General features: G+C 42.9%; 1 long non-coding RNA gene across 2 annotated transcripts; it reads left to right on the top strand.

Annotated features, from left to right (window-relative positions):
- The first annotated feature begins 795 nt into the window (after positions 1-795).
- Positions 796-13,459, top strand: LOC143666641 (uncharacterized). 2 transcript variants are annotated; one of them, XR_013167715.1, is made up of 4 exons: positions 796-1,155; positions 11,180-11,387; positions 11,758-11,868; positions 13,241-13,459. It is a non-coding gene; the product is annotated as an uncharacterized LOC143666641 (long non-coding RNA). The 2 variants fall into 2 exon arrangements; XR_013167716.1 differs by lacking the exon at positions 796-1,155 and adding an exon at positions 10,393-10,467.
- The last annotated feature ends 530 nt before the right edge of the window (positions 13,460-13,989 follow it).

The following is a 13,989-nucleotide window of genomic DNA, read 5'->3' as shown; positions in this document are numbered from 1 at the left end:
GGTAATGCTGTGTATCTTGGAGGGACGATGGAACAGTAGTGATCAGAGAGGGTTTCCCTATGCATTCTATCTTTGCACAAGGAAACCAAACTCCTGGCTGAAGAATTGGTGGCTGGTATCAAACAGAAACTTCCCCCCATATGTTAAATCACTCACCTACACGCAAACACTGGTACCTACCTTCCTCCTTCCAGCTTCCTAGACACGCGTCAGGGGAGGAGCGGCTGCCTCAAGCTACCTACATGATGATATTTAATTAATTTATTCATTTGATCCTCAGGTTTGCTCAGTAGCTCCCTTTCCTAGATGTTCCCTGGGGTTTCCATACAGTAAAACTCAGCCCTAATTAAAATTGTTGAAACACCAGCAGTCTCCATTAATAAAACATCAAAATGAGACTGGATTTTTGAAAACAGCCTTTTCTTAACAACTGTGAGAGGGTGGGCAGAGAAAGCTCAGTTAAGAAACAAGGAGCTTAACAAACTCCTTTTTGTCCCCAACTGAACGAAGGTGGCATTTGAAATTCTCTCTCCTGATTTGAGGCCAGGAAACAAGCATTCACAGCGGAAAGAGCTGTCTTGCATTGACTTCCTGTGTGACGCCTTAATTGCATCCCTTCTTTGGGTTTCAGTTTTCCCATCTGTAAGATGGGGACACCGGCCTAGCTTTAATATTCTGTGGTCTGAAAGCACCAAGTTGGCCAGTCCTTGGATTTTGCCAAATTCAGGAATTCTTGGGCCTGGCTGGACAGAGCTGTGGGTTTGCCTTCTTCCCTCTCCAGATGCATCCTGGGAAAACGGCCACCGGCGGCTCCTTCCATTCAGATCACTGGGCTCTGGGTCATGCAAGCTGTTGTGTTTGCCACCAAGGACTGGACAGCACTGCAAGTCCATCTAAGGAGATCTATGAATGGCCTGAGTGCAGGAATTCTCTATAGTGGACAGCGACACCCAACCCAATCAGTTCCTCTATCCTGCAGGAGTTTTCACTGGGAAGGAGAAGCTCAAGTGGTTTAACCATGGCCAAATGTATGGACACTGGAACGAGACCAACCCTGGTTTAAAATCCTGCTGGTATATCCCTGCCGTGGACTAACTGCATGACTTTGAGCATGTGGTAGGCTTCCTGTGCATCAGTTTCTTATATGCAAACTGGGTAAGAAGTCCCTTCCTCAGTAGGTTGTTCTTAAAATCAATGAGATACCTCCAGTTAACTATTTAAAATAGCACAAGTTCTGACACATGTTTGTCCCCAGTCATGGGTAACTGTGGTTACTATTAATGCCAGTAGAGGAAGAGAAAGAAACAGAAGGCATAAGCAGAAGAGACACAGAAAGGGCAGTACATAACAACGGTCATTTGGAAGAAGGCCGTGCCACACCCTAAGTCCACGTGGTCTCGTGGGGCTCCACCCCCTTTTCCAGCCTTAGCGCTCTTGTCACAGGCCCAGCCAATTAGAACATCACACACTCTCTCGGATGCTGTCATTGGTCTAGAGTCAGCCCCAGCGAGTTCTCTGGCTTTCTGCAATACATGAGATGCGGAGGCCAGTCTCTTGTCCGGTCACTAGGAGAAGTCAACTACCATTGACCCTTTTTTTTTTTTTTTTTTTTTTTTTTAAAGACAGAGAGAAGGAAGGAAGGAAGGAAGAGAGGAAGAAAGGGAAACATCTTTTAAACATTTTCTTGTTTTATTGTATTTTGTTTCTCCGTTTTCGTTACATGGGCTGGGGCCGGGAATCGAACCGAGGTCCTCCGGCATAGCAGGCAAGCACCCTGCCCGCTGAGCCACCGCGGCCCGCCCCATTGACCCTTTTGTGATTTTTTTAAGTCTCAAATATGTGCAGGGGGGATCATGGGAAGGGATCACATAACAAAAGGCTCACCACCGTATTGTTCTATCCTGCCTCTTTCCGTGTGGCACTCTTGTGTCCCACACCAGAGCAATTTGCTTAATCCACCCTCGTGCTTCCAAGAATAATCTTCAGCCTGGGACATCTACCAAAGTGTTTTTTCAAGAAAGGGAGCTTAATTGTCCAAAATACAGTTCTGGTAAACCGGATGTCCTATCTCACTTCTTAAATGAAGCACAAGGTAAGCCAACCCCCCACCAGAGGTGGTATCAACAGGTATTCCAGGGCCATGGTGGCTCAGCAGGCAAGAATGCTTGCTTGCCATGCCAGAGGACCTGGGTTTGATTCCCCTTGCCTGCCCATGTTAAAAAAAAAAAAAAAAAACTACCTTGAACAACCTAAAACATCTTCTATATATAATAAAGGTGATCTAAAAAAAAACAAAAAAAAAAACAAAAACAGGTATTCTAGTCCAGGAGGGAGTGGATGGATGTATGCATTGCCAGCTCCTCCTCATTTTACTGGGATTTTGCTCCTGGAAACAACGGCCCAGGCAGAGGAGAAAAAGCCTCTCCACCTTGGATCCTTGAGCCAAAGAGATGGTGATGCCCAGCCATCTCTTTGGACTCTGGTTTTGCAGGTCCTGTTGCCACCAGAACCGCCAAGGTTAAACACTGTGGGTGAGAACCGGAATTAATAACACAGCAATGGCCTCACACCAGCCATGGGTTCCCCCTACTAGTTAATAGAATGATTCATTTGAACTGCTTCCTCCTTAGTTGATGGCAGGGGGGCTGCTTCTCCCCCTGCCAGCCCTTCCCTTTCTAGGAAAAGAGGAGTGCAGCTATTGAATTCCAATACATCATCCTGGCAGCTGGCGTCAATAGAGGGAGACACATGTGAGAAGAGAGCATGGAGCCCCATGCCCATCGGTCGCAGTACCCCCGCCCCTTCCTCTTCTCTGCAAATCTGCTCAGGCTCCCCTAGGGAAGCTGAGAGTTCATTATGAACAGCAGCCAAGAGTCAATAAATACATGGCTGAGATTTCAGTCACCCATTGCGGCCGTACTCACCACTGACAAAGTAATTGCACAGCCCCAGACACAGTGGGGGAGGGTTGTGGGCAGGGACCAATGGCAGGGAGCTTAAAGGAACTCTGCAACCAGAATGATCTTTTTATAAAGCAAATCTGATCATGTCAAACATCTCCACCTCAATTAAACTCTTCAGTGGCTCCCCATTGCTTCTAGGATAGAGATCAAAACATTTCATATGGCTTGCAAAATTCAATAGGGTCTGATTCCTGCTGATTTCTCTGACCTCAAAGTGAATATACCCCTACCCCTACCAATGACTCTGACCACACCACTATTCTTTGATTCTTTCCGTTGCTTTGTGGACCTCCAGAGGTCAAATTAAACATACCTCCTCAATCTAGAACAAATCCCACTATAATAGAGTCATATAGCCCTCTACTTGTCCTCTATTGCATTCGTCAGAGTCTCTAATTTTAAGCTTACTTACCTAATTATTGGCTTGATGTGCTTTCCACCCATGAGTACGTAACTCCATGTTTCTCCAGCTCCTAACCCAATGCCAAGCACAGAACTGAAACTCAGTAGATATTTGTTGAATGAATGCATGTTGAGTGAATTGTAAAGTTGTGCACATTCCATAAGCTGGAGGCAGTTCTTTAGAGCTAAAGCACAGAGTATGCGGACCAGGGTGGGAAAGAGGTGAACGGTAGATAGGACAGATCACAGAGCGGTCATGATTCAGCACCTACTGTATACCAGGCTCTATCCCAGGCACAGGGGATCCAGTAACAAATATAATGGACAAGTTCTGCCTTATGGAGCTTACATTTGAGGCTGTTCCCCTCTCATGTTGCAGAGCACAATTCATGTCCATTTGCAGTGTCATTCTAAGTTGTGGCAAAAATAAATTGCAAACATAACCAGCCATCATGGGCCTCTCCTGGGCAATCTCGAGCTGGACTCTCACCTATGGAGAGGCCAAATTCAGCACTTCAACACATCCCTCCAGATAAATCCACTCCACAAACTGTCAAGAAGGGGTTGGCTTACTCAAGAGTTGGTGGAGGAATTGGGAAGGAGGAGCACATTGCACACCATACAACTGAAACATCAATTTTCCCCACTAAACACCTCTTTTTCCAAGTCTCTCGCCCTTAGCAGCTACTTCATTTCTTCTCTCCCTCCTACACCACCTCTCCAAATTCTCTCTTCAGTCCTGAGCAATGCAGTATTCATCTTCAGCTTGCAAATTTGCCTAACAACCTTCCACTGCTTCTCAAACATGCCTCTCAAGGGGCCTTGGTTTATGCTGTCATATGAACACGGATCAAATCTGCGGGGCTTCTTGTGAAGGGTTTGAATTCAATAGTGTGCCTCAGCCCACTGGGCGGGAACCCTTCACGCAGCCTCTCATTCCCTATGCTAAGAATCTTGGCCTTTGCCTAGAAGGCAATGTGGCATGCAGGAGGTTTTCAGCATGGGAGTGATCCCAGGCAGATTCCTCCTGCCACACCTGAGATTTCGTCTCAGCTGCCAGCAAGAATCCAACTGCAGCTGTGGGTGTCTTTCTCCCTGCATTAATTAAAGCTTTGCCTTAGGCTCAGCTGCAGAGAAGCCCAAGGGGTGCAGCACAGAGGGGGAGCAGCTGCGCTTCAAAGAACCTGCAGGTGGCTCGAAGCAGGCCTGACCTCCCCACATCCAGATGTCTTCCTGCTGGAACCAGAGCAGGGGTCACCCTTGGGGAGAGAGCATCTCTAAAGTGCCTCCATTTCCCATAGAAAAAGAAAATGTTTGTTTCCTTGGGCAAAGCTCTATAAAGTGTCACTGTTCCTTGGAGGATTTCTATCTCATCTCCTCTGGGGACTGACACCTGCAGACCATGGCTTAATCTGTTGGGGACTCGCTCCCTTCATGCTAAAGGCACAGACTTTTGCAAGGTGTCCCTGCATCCTATCTCTTAGAACCAACCTTCTGTGGCTGATTCCAAGAGGCATAATGACTTGTCTAGCAATAATCAAAATTATAAAAAATAATTGCAGCTACCATAAATTGATTATTTGTCGAGGGCATCTGCTTAACATACAATATCTCAATTAAATTATACAATACTCTGGTGAGATGGAAATTATTATCACCAGTTGACAGATAAGGAAGCTAAGGAAGCTAAGTCTCAGTTCTATTTTCAAGTCTGGACTCCCATTTAAAAGCTGTATGATGTTGAATGGTTGCTTAACCTTTTTGCTTCAGTAACTCTTACTGAATAAAAATGCATGCATTCTTTCTCTGAAATACTGCCCTATCCTCACCCACATGCCTCCTACTTGACCCCAAGTGAGCAATTCAGGGAAGGGGCATTAACTGTGACCCAAGCTTTCAGCCATCTTGGAAAATGAGAGAGGCTGCTCCATCCTGGAAAAGCTGAATGGATGAAGCTTAGGCAACTTTGGAGGGCCTTAAAGAATCCTCTTTGTCCATGCCTGGCAGCTGGGGGTTCAACTCTACTTTAGATAAATGTCTACAAATCACTCAAGTGAGCATGGTAAGAAGAAAATCTGAACACATATCTCATCTGGTTGAAAATCACCACTGGCTGGCTCCCTTTTTACCCTAGAACTTATTAGTAACTAGCAACACAAAAGAAATCTAGCAAATTTGGGTGTGTGGAGAGTGACAGCAGGGGGAATTTGTAACAGCATATGGGAGTTAGAATTCCTGGTGGCATGGAAAAAAAAGAAATTGTACTCCAATGAGTCTATTCCCCAAAGAGTAATTTGGTGTGTACATAAGAAAGATGTAGAAAGCATAGGGGTAGATCTAGCTTCAGGTACCACTGGAACCATGAACTCAGATGCTATTAGGCTTTTCTATTGCTCATCTGTTTCTCTCTGAAGACTGCCCACATATTTCCCTTTTACCTGAGCCTTCACTCAGTGGAAACATGGCTATGGGCAATGTCAGCTCTAACTATTCCTATTTAAGGGACCAAAGAGAAATCTGGGATAACAGAGAAGGGACTCTGGCGATATGGCAGAGTAGGAAGTACCAGGACTCAGTCTTTCTACCAAAATAGCTATTAAATAGGCAGGAATTATCTGAAACAATTGTTCTAGGGGCTCCAGGGGCCATAAAAACACTGTACAGGATCAAGGAAGAGGCTGAAAAGCAACGGCAAAGAAAAGTGACTTGCTCTATGTGGCAGCCGATGGTCCCCATCCCCTACAATTGCGGTGAGCCACCTTAGAATCTGGTCCCTGACTAGTCTGCTGGTGACAGAAAGGGACATAAAAATCTTCTTCCCCAAGAACAGAGGTAGAGACAGCCAATCACTGATCACAGTTTTTGATTGGCACATTGGATCGCTGAGTCCTGGCTCTTGACTACTGTTTGAACCCACCCTGGACAAAGGTGGTGGCAGCTGTTGTCTCAACCCTGCCCCAACAGGGGTGGAGGTGCTGAAGATTTAAAGATGCAGGGGCTTCTCAGGGATGCTGGGAAAAGTTAGTTGAATGGCTTTATTTTTCTGGGCAGGCCAGGAAAGTGCAGCTTTGGGCAGCTATCAAAGAGGCTTTTGGTATCCTTCCCCCGCATACCTTCTGAGGGCACTTTGGAGCTGATCTGAGACTCCTTCATGGGTCCTTAACACTGATTCAGATAGGAAATTCTGACGTGGGAAAGTCCTCCCTGAGTTGACCTTCACAGAATATTCTCCTCATACAAAAGAAGCTGGAAACCAGGGAAGTAAAAAATATAGAGGCAAAACAAAAAACAGAACAGAACAAGATTCCCAGACAAGGAACAAAAGAAAGGGAGTTTTCTCCTGGAAGTGAAAGAATTGCACAAAAAGTACAATCTTAAAAACTGTACTGCATATATGGGGCAAGAATCAGCTGGAGAAGGGGTGAAAGAAATCTGATCAGTTAAACACAGGCTATTCTGAAGGTCTAGAATAAGTTGAACCAAGCATCAAAGAAAAGCATTAACACAAATCCAATCAACAATAAACCCTAGGCAAGAGGGAAAAACTGACCTTCAGGGTAAACCCAACAAGGCAATCAGATGCTTAGACAGCAACCCGCCAAAAATTACAGTCCACATTAAGGAGCTTGAATATATAGCTGAGTCAAGGGAACAAATTAAAACTTCAGAGGAGATACAGGATTTGGAACAATGTATCAAAGATGCTCAAACAAATCTCCCAAATCAATTCAAGGAGATGAAGGAAAATGTGGACAAAAAAGATACAGGATAGGAAAGGCACAACAGAAGAGATTTTAAATACTTGGTTCAAATACAGCAGATTTGAACAGGCAGAAGAAAGAATCAGCAAAATAGAAGACAGGACAATTAGAATCTTAGAGACAGAAGAACAGACAGAGAAAAGAAAGGGAAAAATTGACCTGGGTCTCGTGGACTTAAATGACAGCACAAAGTGCACAAACAGATGCGTCATGGGTGTCCCAGCAGAAGAAGAGAAGAGAAAGGGGGCAGAAATAATATTTGAGGAAATAATGACAAAAATTTCCCAACTCTTATGAAAGACATTGATAGATATGTCCAAGAAGCACAGCATACTCCAATCAGAATAAATCCCAATAGACTTACTCCAAGACACATACTAATCAGAACGTTAAGCATCAAAGATAAAGAGAGGATTTTGAAAGCAGCAAGAGAAAAGCAATTCATCACACACAAGGGATCCAAATAAGATTAAGTGACAACTTCTCATTAGAAACCATGGAGGAATAAAAACAACAAGAAACCATGGAAGCAAGAAGGCAGTAGTATGATACATTTAAGGTGCTGAAAGAAAAATATCTGCTAGCCAAAAATTCTTTATCCTGCAAAAATTTCCTGCAAAACTTGAGGATGAATTTTAAATAATCACAGATAAATAGAAACCAGTAGTTTGTCAATAAGAGACCTACCTTGAAAGAAATAATTAAAGGAGTTCTGCAGGCTGAAAGGAAAATACAGGAGAGAGTGGCTTCGAGTAGTGTGAAGAAATTAAGATTATCAGTAAGCATAACTAAAAGGGTAAAAAGAGAGACAAAGAAAAGATGTGACATATAAAAACTAGAGGATAAAATGGCTGACGTAAGTACTGCCTTTACAGAAATAACATTGAATATTAATGAATTAAACTGCCCAATCAAAGGACACAGGTTGGCAGAACAGATTAAAAAAAAACATGATCCAACTATACGCTGTTTACAAGAGACTCACCTTAGACCCAAAGACACAAATAGGTTGAAAGTGAAAGGCTGGAAAAGGATAGTCTGTGCAAATAGAAACCAGAAAAGAGTTGGGGTAGCTATACTAATGTTGGACAAAATGGACTTTAAATGCAAAATTTATAAAAGACAAAGAAGGAGACTGTATATTAATACATGGGGCAATTCACCAAGAAGAAATAACTACCATAAGCATTCATGCACCTAACCAGGATGCCCCAACACACATGAAGCAAACACTGGTAAAACTGAAGGGAGAAACAGATGTCTCTATAATAATATATGTAGACTTCAATACATCACTCTCATCAATAGATAGAATATCTAGGCAGAGGACCAATAAGGAAACAGAGAAATTGAATAAGATGATAAATGAACTAGACCTAACAGACATTTACATGGCAATGCACCCCAAAAGAGAAGGATATACATTCTTCTCAAGTGCACAGGGACCATTCTCCAGGTTAGATCACATGTTGGGTCAGAAAGCAAGTCTCAATAAATTTTTAAAAATTGAAATGATATACAAAACATTTTTTGTGATCAAAATAGAATGAATATGAAAATCAAGAATAAAATTTTAAAATGTTTTTGTGCATAAAGGACTTTGTTATGAAAGTGAAAAGACAACCTACTCAATGGGAGAAAATATTTTTAAACCACATATCTGATAAATGTTCTATCTAGAATAGAAAAAGAAATCCTACAACTCAACAAAAAAAGGACAAACAACCCAATTTAAAAATGAGCAGAAGACTTAAATAGACATTTCTCCAGGGAGGAAAAAGAAATAGCTGAAAAGCACATGGAAAGACGCTCAACATTACTAGCTATTAGGGAGATGCAAGTCAAAACAACAATAAGATGTATTTTCACACTTACTAAATGGTTACTATTACAGAAGACAGAAAATGACAAGTGTTGGAGGGGATATGTAGAAATAGGAGCACTCATTCATTGCTGGTAGTAATGTAAAACTGGGCTGCTACTGTGGATGGCAGTTTGACAGCTCCTCAGGAAGCTAAATATAGTTACCCTAAGACCTGGCAATCCTGTTACTAGGTATATACCCAGAATTGAAAACAGGGACTCGAACAGATATTTGCCTACTAATGGTCATAGTGGCGTTATTCACAATTGCCAAAAGATGGAAGCAACCCCAGTGTGCATCAACTGATGAATGAATGAACAACATGTGTTATATACATATATATATATATGGAATATTATTCAGCTGTAAGAAAGAATACAGCCCTGATAGATGTGACAACACGAATGAACCTAGAGGACATTATGCTGGATGAAATGTCAGGCACAAAGGACAAACATAGGATGATCCAACTGATAGGAACTAATTATAATAAGCAAATGCACAGAGTTAGAATCTAGAACATAGGTTACCAGGGGAGAGACTGGTGGTAGAGAATGGGGAACTGATGCTCAGTTTGAACGGAATTTCTATTTAGGATTGATTGTAAAAGTTTGGAAATGGAGAGTGGTTATGGTAGCATAATTAACAGAGCTGAATTATGTTTGTGAATGTGGTGGAAAGGGGAAGTTTGGGGCCATTTATGTTACTAGAATGAAAATTAGAAGATAGGACATGTGACTGTATAACACAGTGAACCCTTCTGTGGACAAGGAATTGGGGATAATAGTACAAGTAGAAGAATGTTCTTTCATGAGCTATAACAAATGTACAACCCTAATACAAGGTGTTAATAATAAGGTGGTATATAGGGAAAAACACCTAATGTAAACAATGGACTATAGTTAATAGTACTATTTTAATATTCTTTCATCAGTTGTAGCAAGCGTATCACACTAATGCAAAGTTTCAGCAATAAGGGGTATGCGGGAATGTTGTAACCTTCACATGACTTTTTTGTAAACATACAACTCTTCTAATTAAAAAAACAATAATGATAATTTAAAAAAGCATGCTAAGTGAAAGAAACCTGACACAAAGAACTATATATTATATGATTCCATTGATATAAAATGTAAATATAAATAAGTCCATAAGACAGAAAAAAAGAAACTTGGGCTCTCACCTCAGATTGAATAGAAGAATTTGTAGGAAGACACATAAAGATGGTGGCCAGTTCCCACAACCACCCCCTCCAAAAAATGAATGCCATCTGTAGTAATCAGAGGTCCAAGAAATATAATAGAGAACTAATAAAACAGTGGCTTAAAGAAGTTTGTTATTTTTCCCAGGTAGTAGTCCAGATGTAAGCAGGAGAGAGCTGCTAAGGCAATGCCATCCCTAGGGATTGTTCTCACCTATATGGCCCAAAAATGCTCACCATCATAGCTGCAACCCAGGCAGCAGAAAGAGGGATAAGGTGAGTGAAGGAAGAAATACACTGTTTGAAGGGTGCAACTCAAAAGTATTAAGCATCAATTCTACCCTCATTGTATTGGCTAGAATGTAGTCACATGGTCACAGATAGCTGCAAGGGAAGCTGAGAAATACAGTCTTTCCTCGGGGCAGCCACGTGTCCCACTAAAACCCAGGGTTCTACTGCTATTACAGAAGGGGAGGCAGTACAGCTGGGGTGGCTGGCATCTCTGCCACCACCACCTGAGGACAGGAAGGCACTGGAAACAGAAACCAGAGTGCTGGAGCTCAGAATGTATGGCCTTCTCCATTGCTCTTCTCGGTTTCTCCTGGTGTCTGCTTCATTAGCCTCTCTCTTCTCAGCTTTATCAGCCTTCAGGCTCAGGGCGGGTAGATTACAACCTCCTCAATTTCTAAACTTTTGCATGTAGTAAAACAGAAGATGACCAGCTGGCCCTCCAACACAAACGGGACTTGGAATGAGCATTCCCTATCAAATTAAGTGGATTTGTGGTTTCACTCTGAGCAAGAAAGGGGCAAACAGGAACATAATGAGGTTAGGGTATTAGCTTACAAAAAATAAATGTAAAGTTATGTTAATGAGAGGAATATTAAATTCTCATGTAGAGCAGAAGGATGTGTACACAGCAAGGGGTTGTTTTGGAAGCAAATGAATTATTGGGGTGATGAGATCTGTTTTATTTGAACTACTCTAGGGAACAACCAGCTGCCGAAACTCACAGTAGAAGAAGAGGCTCCAATCTATCCACAGGGAAAAAAAAAAGCAGTTTCCGCAGCCCTACCAGCTGGCCCTGGGTTGGAATTTCCCTCCATGGGGCATCAGTAACCAAGAGGGACGAAAAGAGCCCTTGGCGTTCAGAGCCCAAGGCTGGGGAATCTGCCAGGTGCCAGAAAAGACTGGAGGTGTGATTTGATGACTTCAGGGAAGTGGGAAGTAGATTAAAGAATGGGAAGGAAAGCAGGAAGGTGGGAGTACTCTAAGGGGGAGGGGGCAAAGGGGGAGGGTATGAAGGGTGGGAGAGAAAAGAGAGCATTAAGGGTGGGGGCCACTTCAAAGTCCAAATCATGGGTGCTTTGAGGGGTGCGAGTGATCAGCCTGAGGTCCAGCTTCCCCCAACACTGTATAATTTGGTACTTAGCACCTAAACTCTGAATCCTTAAACAAAGAATTGCCCAAACTTCCCTCATAGTCCAATGTACCTGTATTAAATTTAGGAACAGCAGCACATTGATTCCAGAATAGGGAGGTAACTGGCCCTTCCTCCACTGCCAGGTATCAGAGCATCCTCATTGTGGGCTGTGAGGTGGTGCAAAGGAACCATCTTTTGGGAATTGCTGAGCAAAGAAGAGTTCACCTGCAGACCACAAGTCGCATGCCTCCATAGTAAGTTTGCAAAATTAGCTGGAAATCCACTCTAAAGGGCCAAAAAGGGAGCTTACCCCTGTGATTTCTCAAGTCAAATATTAGCCACAAGAAGAGACTGACTCAACTCTTTCTTAGATCCAATTCTAAATTTTCGGAGTGGGGATTTGGGGCTGGTCTAATTCAGATAGGATGTCCATCTCTGGTCCAGTCAGCTCTTTCCAAGGATGTGGGCTCACACAGAACAAATAGGTCTGCCAAGACCCTGCCTGTGGATGGTGGTGGCAAGCTTCTAGCCTATGGGCTTGGCTGACACCCGGAACAACCTATCAGAATAAACACAGACTTTTCAGTGGGGCATGTAGAATCCTCCACATCATACCTCCTCAATTCCCACCTCACAGACTCACCCCCTTCTTCCATGCCAAATGTACAATATGCTGACCTCATCTCACTGTGTCATGCTTTCGTCTTTGTGCAGGTCGCTCCTATTATCCTGAAACCTTTCTTTCCCATTCCCTTTGTCTGCTTGGCAAGCTCCCACTTACGTGCATATTTCAATATCTCACTAGAGCATTTCCTTTGGAAACTCTCTCCTTACTTCTTATAGAGTTTTCCTCCCCCCTTTGTTTCACTGTATGTACCTTTTTTATGAACACTCTCACAAATTGTGTTTTTCTCTTGAAATAGGCTGTGGGCTCCAGAACGGTAGAGGAAATTTACCTTATCTACTCCAATGACTAGCACATTATTTGATCAGTACTTAATAAATATTTGGGGAATGAGTGAATAAATGAATGAATATTGTTGTTACTCATTATACAATGGGGTATAAAGTTTATGAATAAAATACAGCTCTTGCCTTTGAAGAGAGTGAGGAAGACATAAACATGAATAATGATTATGAAAATAAAGATATAAACCAAATGCTGAGGAAATGCGGCAGAAATTCCCGTTTAGAACTGGGAGAATTGCAGCAGGCTTCTAGGAGGAGGTGACTTTGAGTAGAATCACAAAGGATGAGTGGAAGTTTGGCAGGTGATGATAGATGGGGAGCGAGAATTGGAAAGAAAAGACCATATTGAGGAAAGAGCATGAACAAGGCATAGTAAAATGTTGGGTCAGCCATGCAGATGCAGCAGAGCAGTTAGTTATAGGGACAACGGAAACAAGTCTGGAAGAGAGAATCGCTTTGTGATTATAGCCAAGGGAACCACCAGCTCGCCCAACAGCCAGCCAGTCAGCGTTGCTCTCCCTCTGTGGTAATTCAGTAGCTGTTATGTACCCTGGAAAAGGCCATGTTCTTTTCACCCATACCTGTGAGTGCAGACCTAATGTAGGTGGGAACTTTGATTAGGTTATTTCAATTGAGATATGACCCACCTCATTCCAGGTGGATCTTAATCCACTCACTGGAGTCCTTTATAAGAGAATAAAAACCACAGATATGCTAAGAGATGAATTCAGAGAAGAAGCACCCACAGAAGCTGAGAGGGGAAGCCACTGAAGCCAGAAGCTGAAAGCAATGAATTCCAGGGAGAAGGACCAGCGGACATTGGCTATGTGCCTTCCCATGTGACAGAGGTGTTCTGGATGCCAGCAGCCTGTCTTCAGAGTCCAGGTATCACCCTGTTGATGCCTTGAGTTGGATACTTTCATAGCCTAAGAATTGCAACTTGTAAGTTAATAAATCCCCATTGTAAAAACCAAGCTATTTCTGGTATATTGCACTTCGTCAGCTTTAGCTAGCCAAAACATCCTCCATAAACTGCCTCAAGAGAAAAAGAAACTTCTCCTGCCTCTACCTGAGCTAAGCCTTCAGAACTTGGGGCCTGGTTTCCCCCAAAGGTCAGAGAGGAGGAGTGTCTCATTTGAGCTTGAAATAAGATACTCACCTCCCACCACCCGTACTCCAATTGTATACTTTGTCCAAACCTCTCTGATTTCAGTTGTCTGATATTCATGGGCAAGTCCCTTCACCTGTCTGAGCAATGGTGATAATGGCCCCATAGGGCTATTGTGAGAATTAAGATGAACTGCCCAATGTGTGACCAACATCTAGTAGGTACTCAGTTAAGTGTGGCCATTACGATTTTTTTTAATAAAACATGTGCTTGTCTTTCCTCACCTGCTCTGATACTG

Source organism: Tamandua tetradactyla, chromosome 23 (genome assembly GCF_023851605.1).
Source record: "Tamandua tetradactyla isolate mTamTet1 chromosome 23, mTamTet1.pri, whole genome shotgun sequence".
NCBI lineage: Eukaryota > Metazoa > Chordata > Mammalia > Pilosa > Myrmecophagidae > Tamandua > Tamandua tetradactyla.
This window is presented reverse-complemented; position numbering and strand designations above follow the sequence as displayed.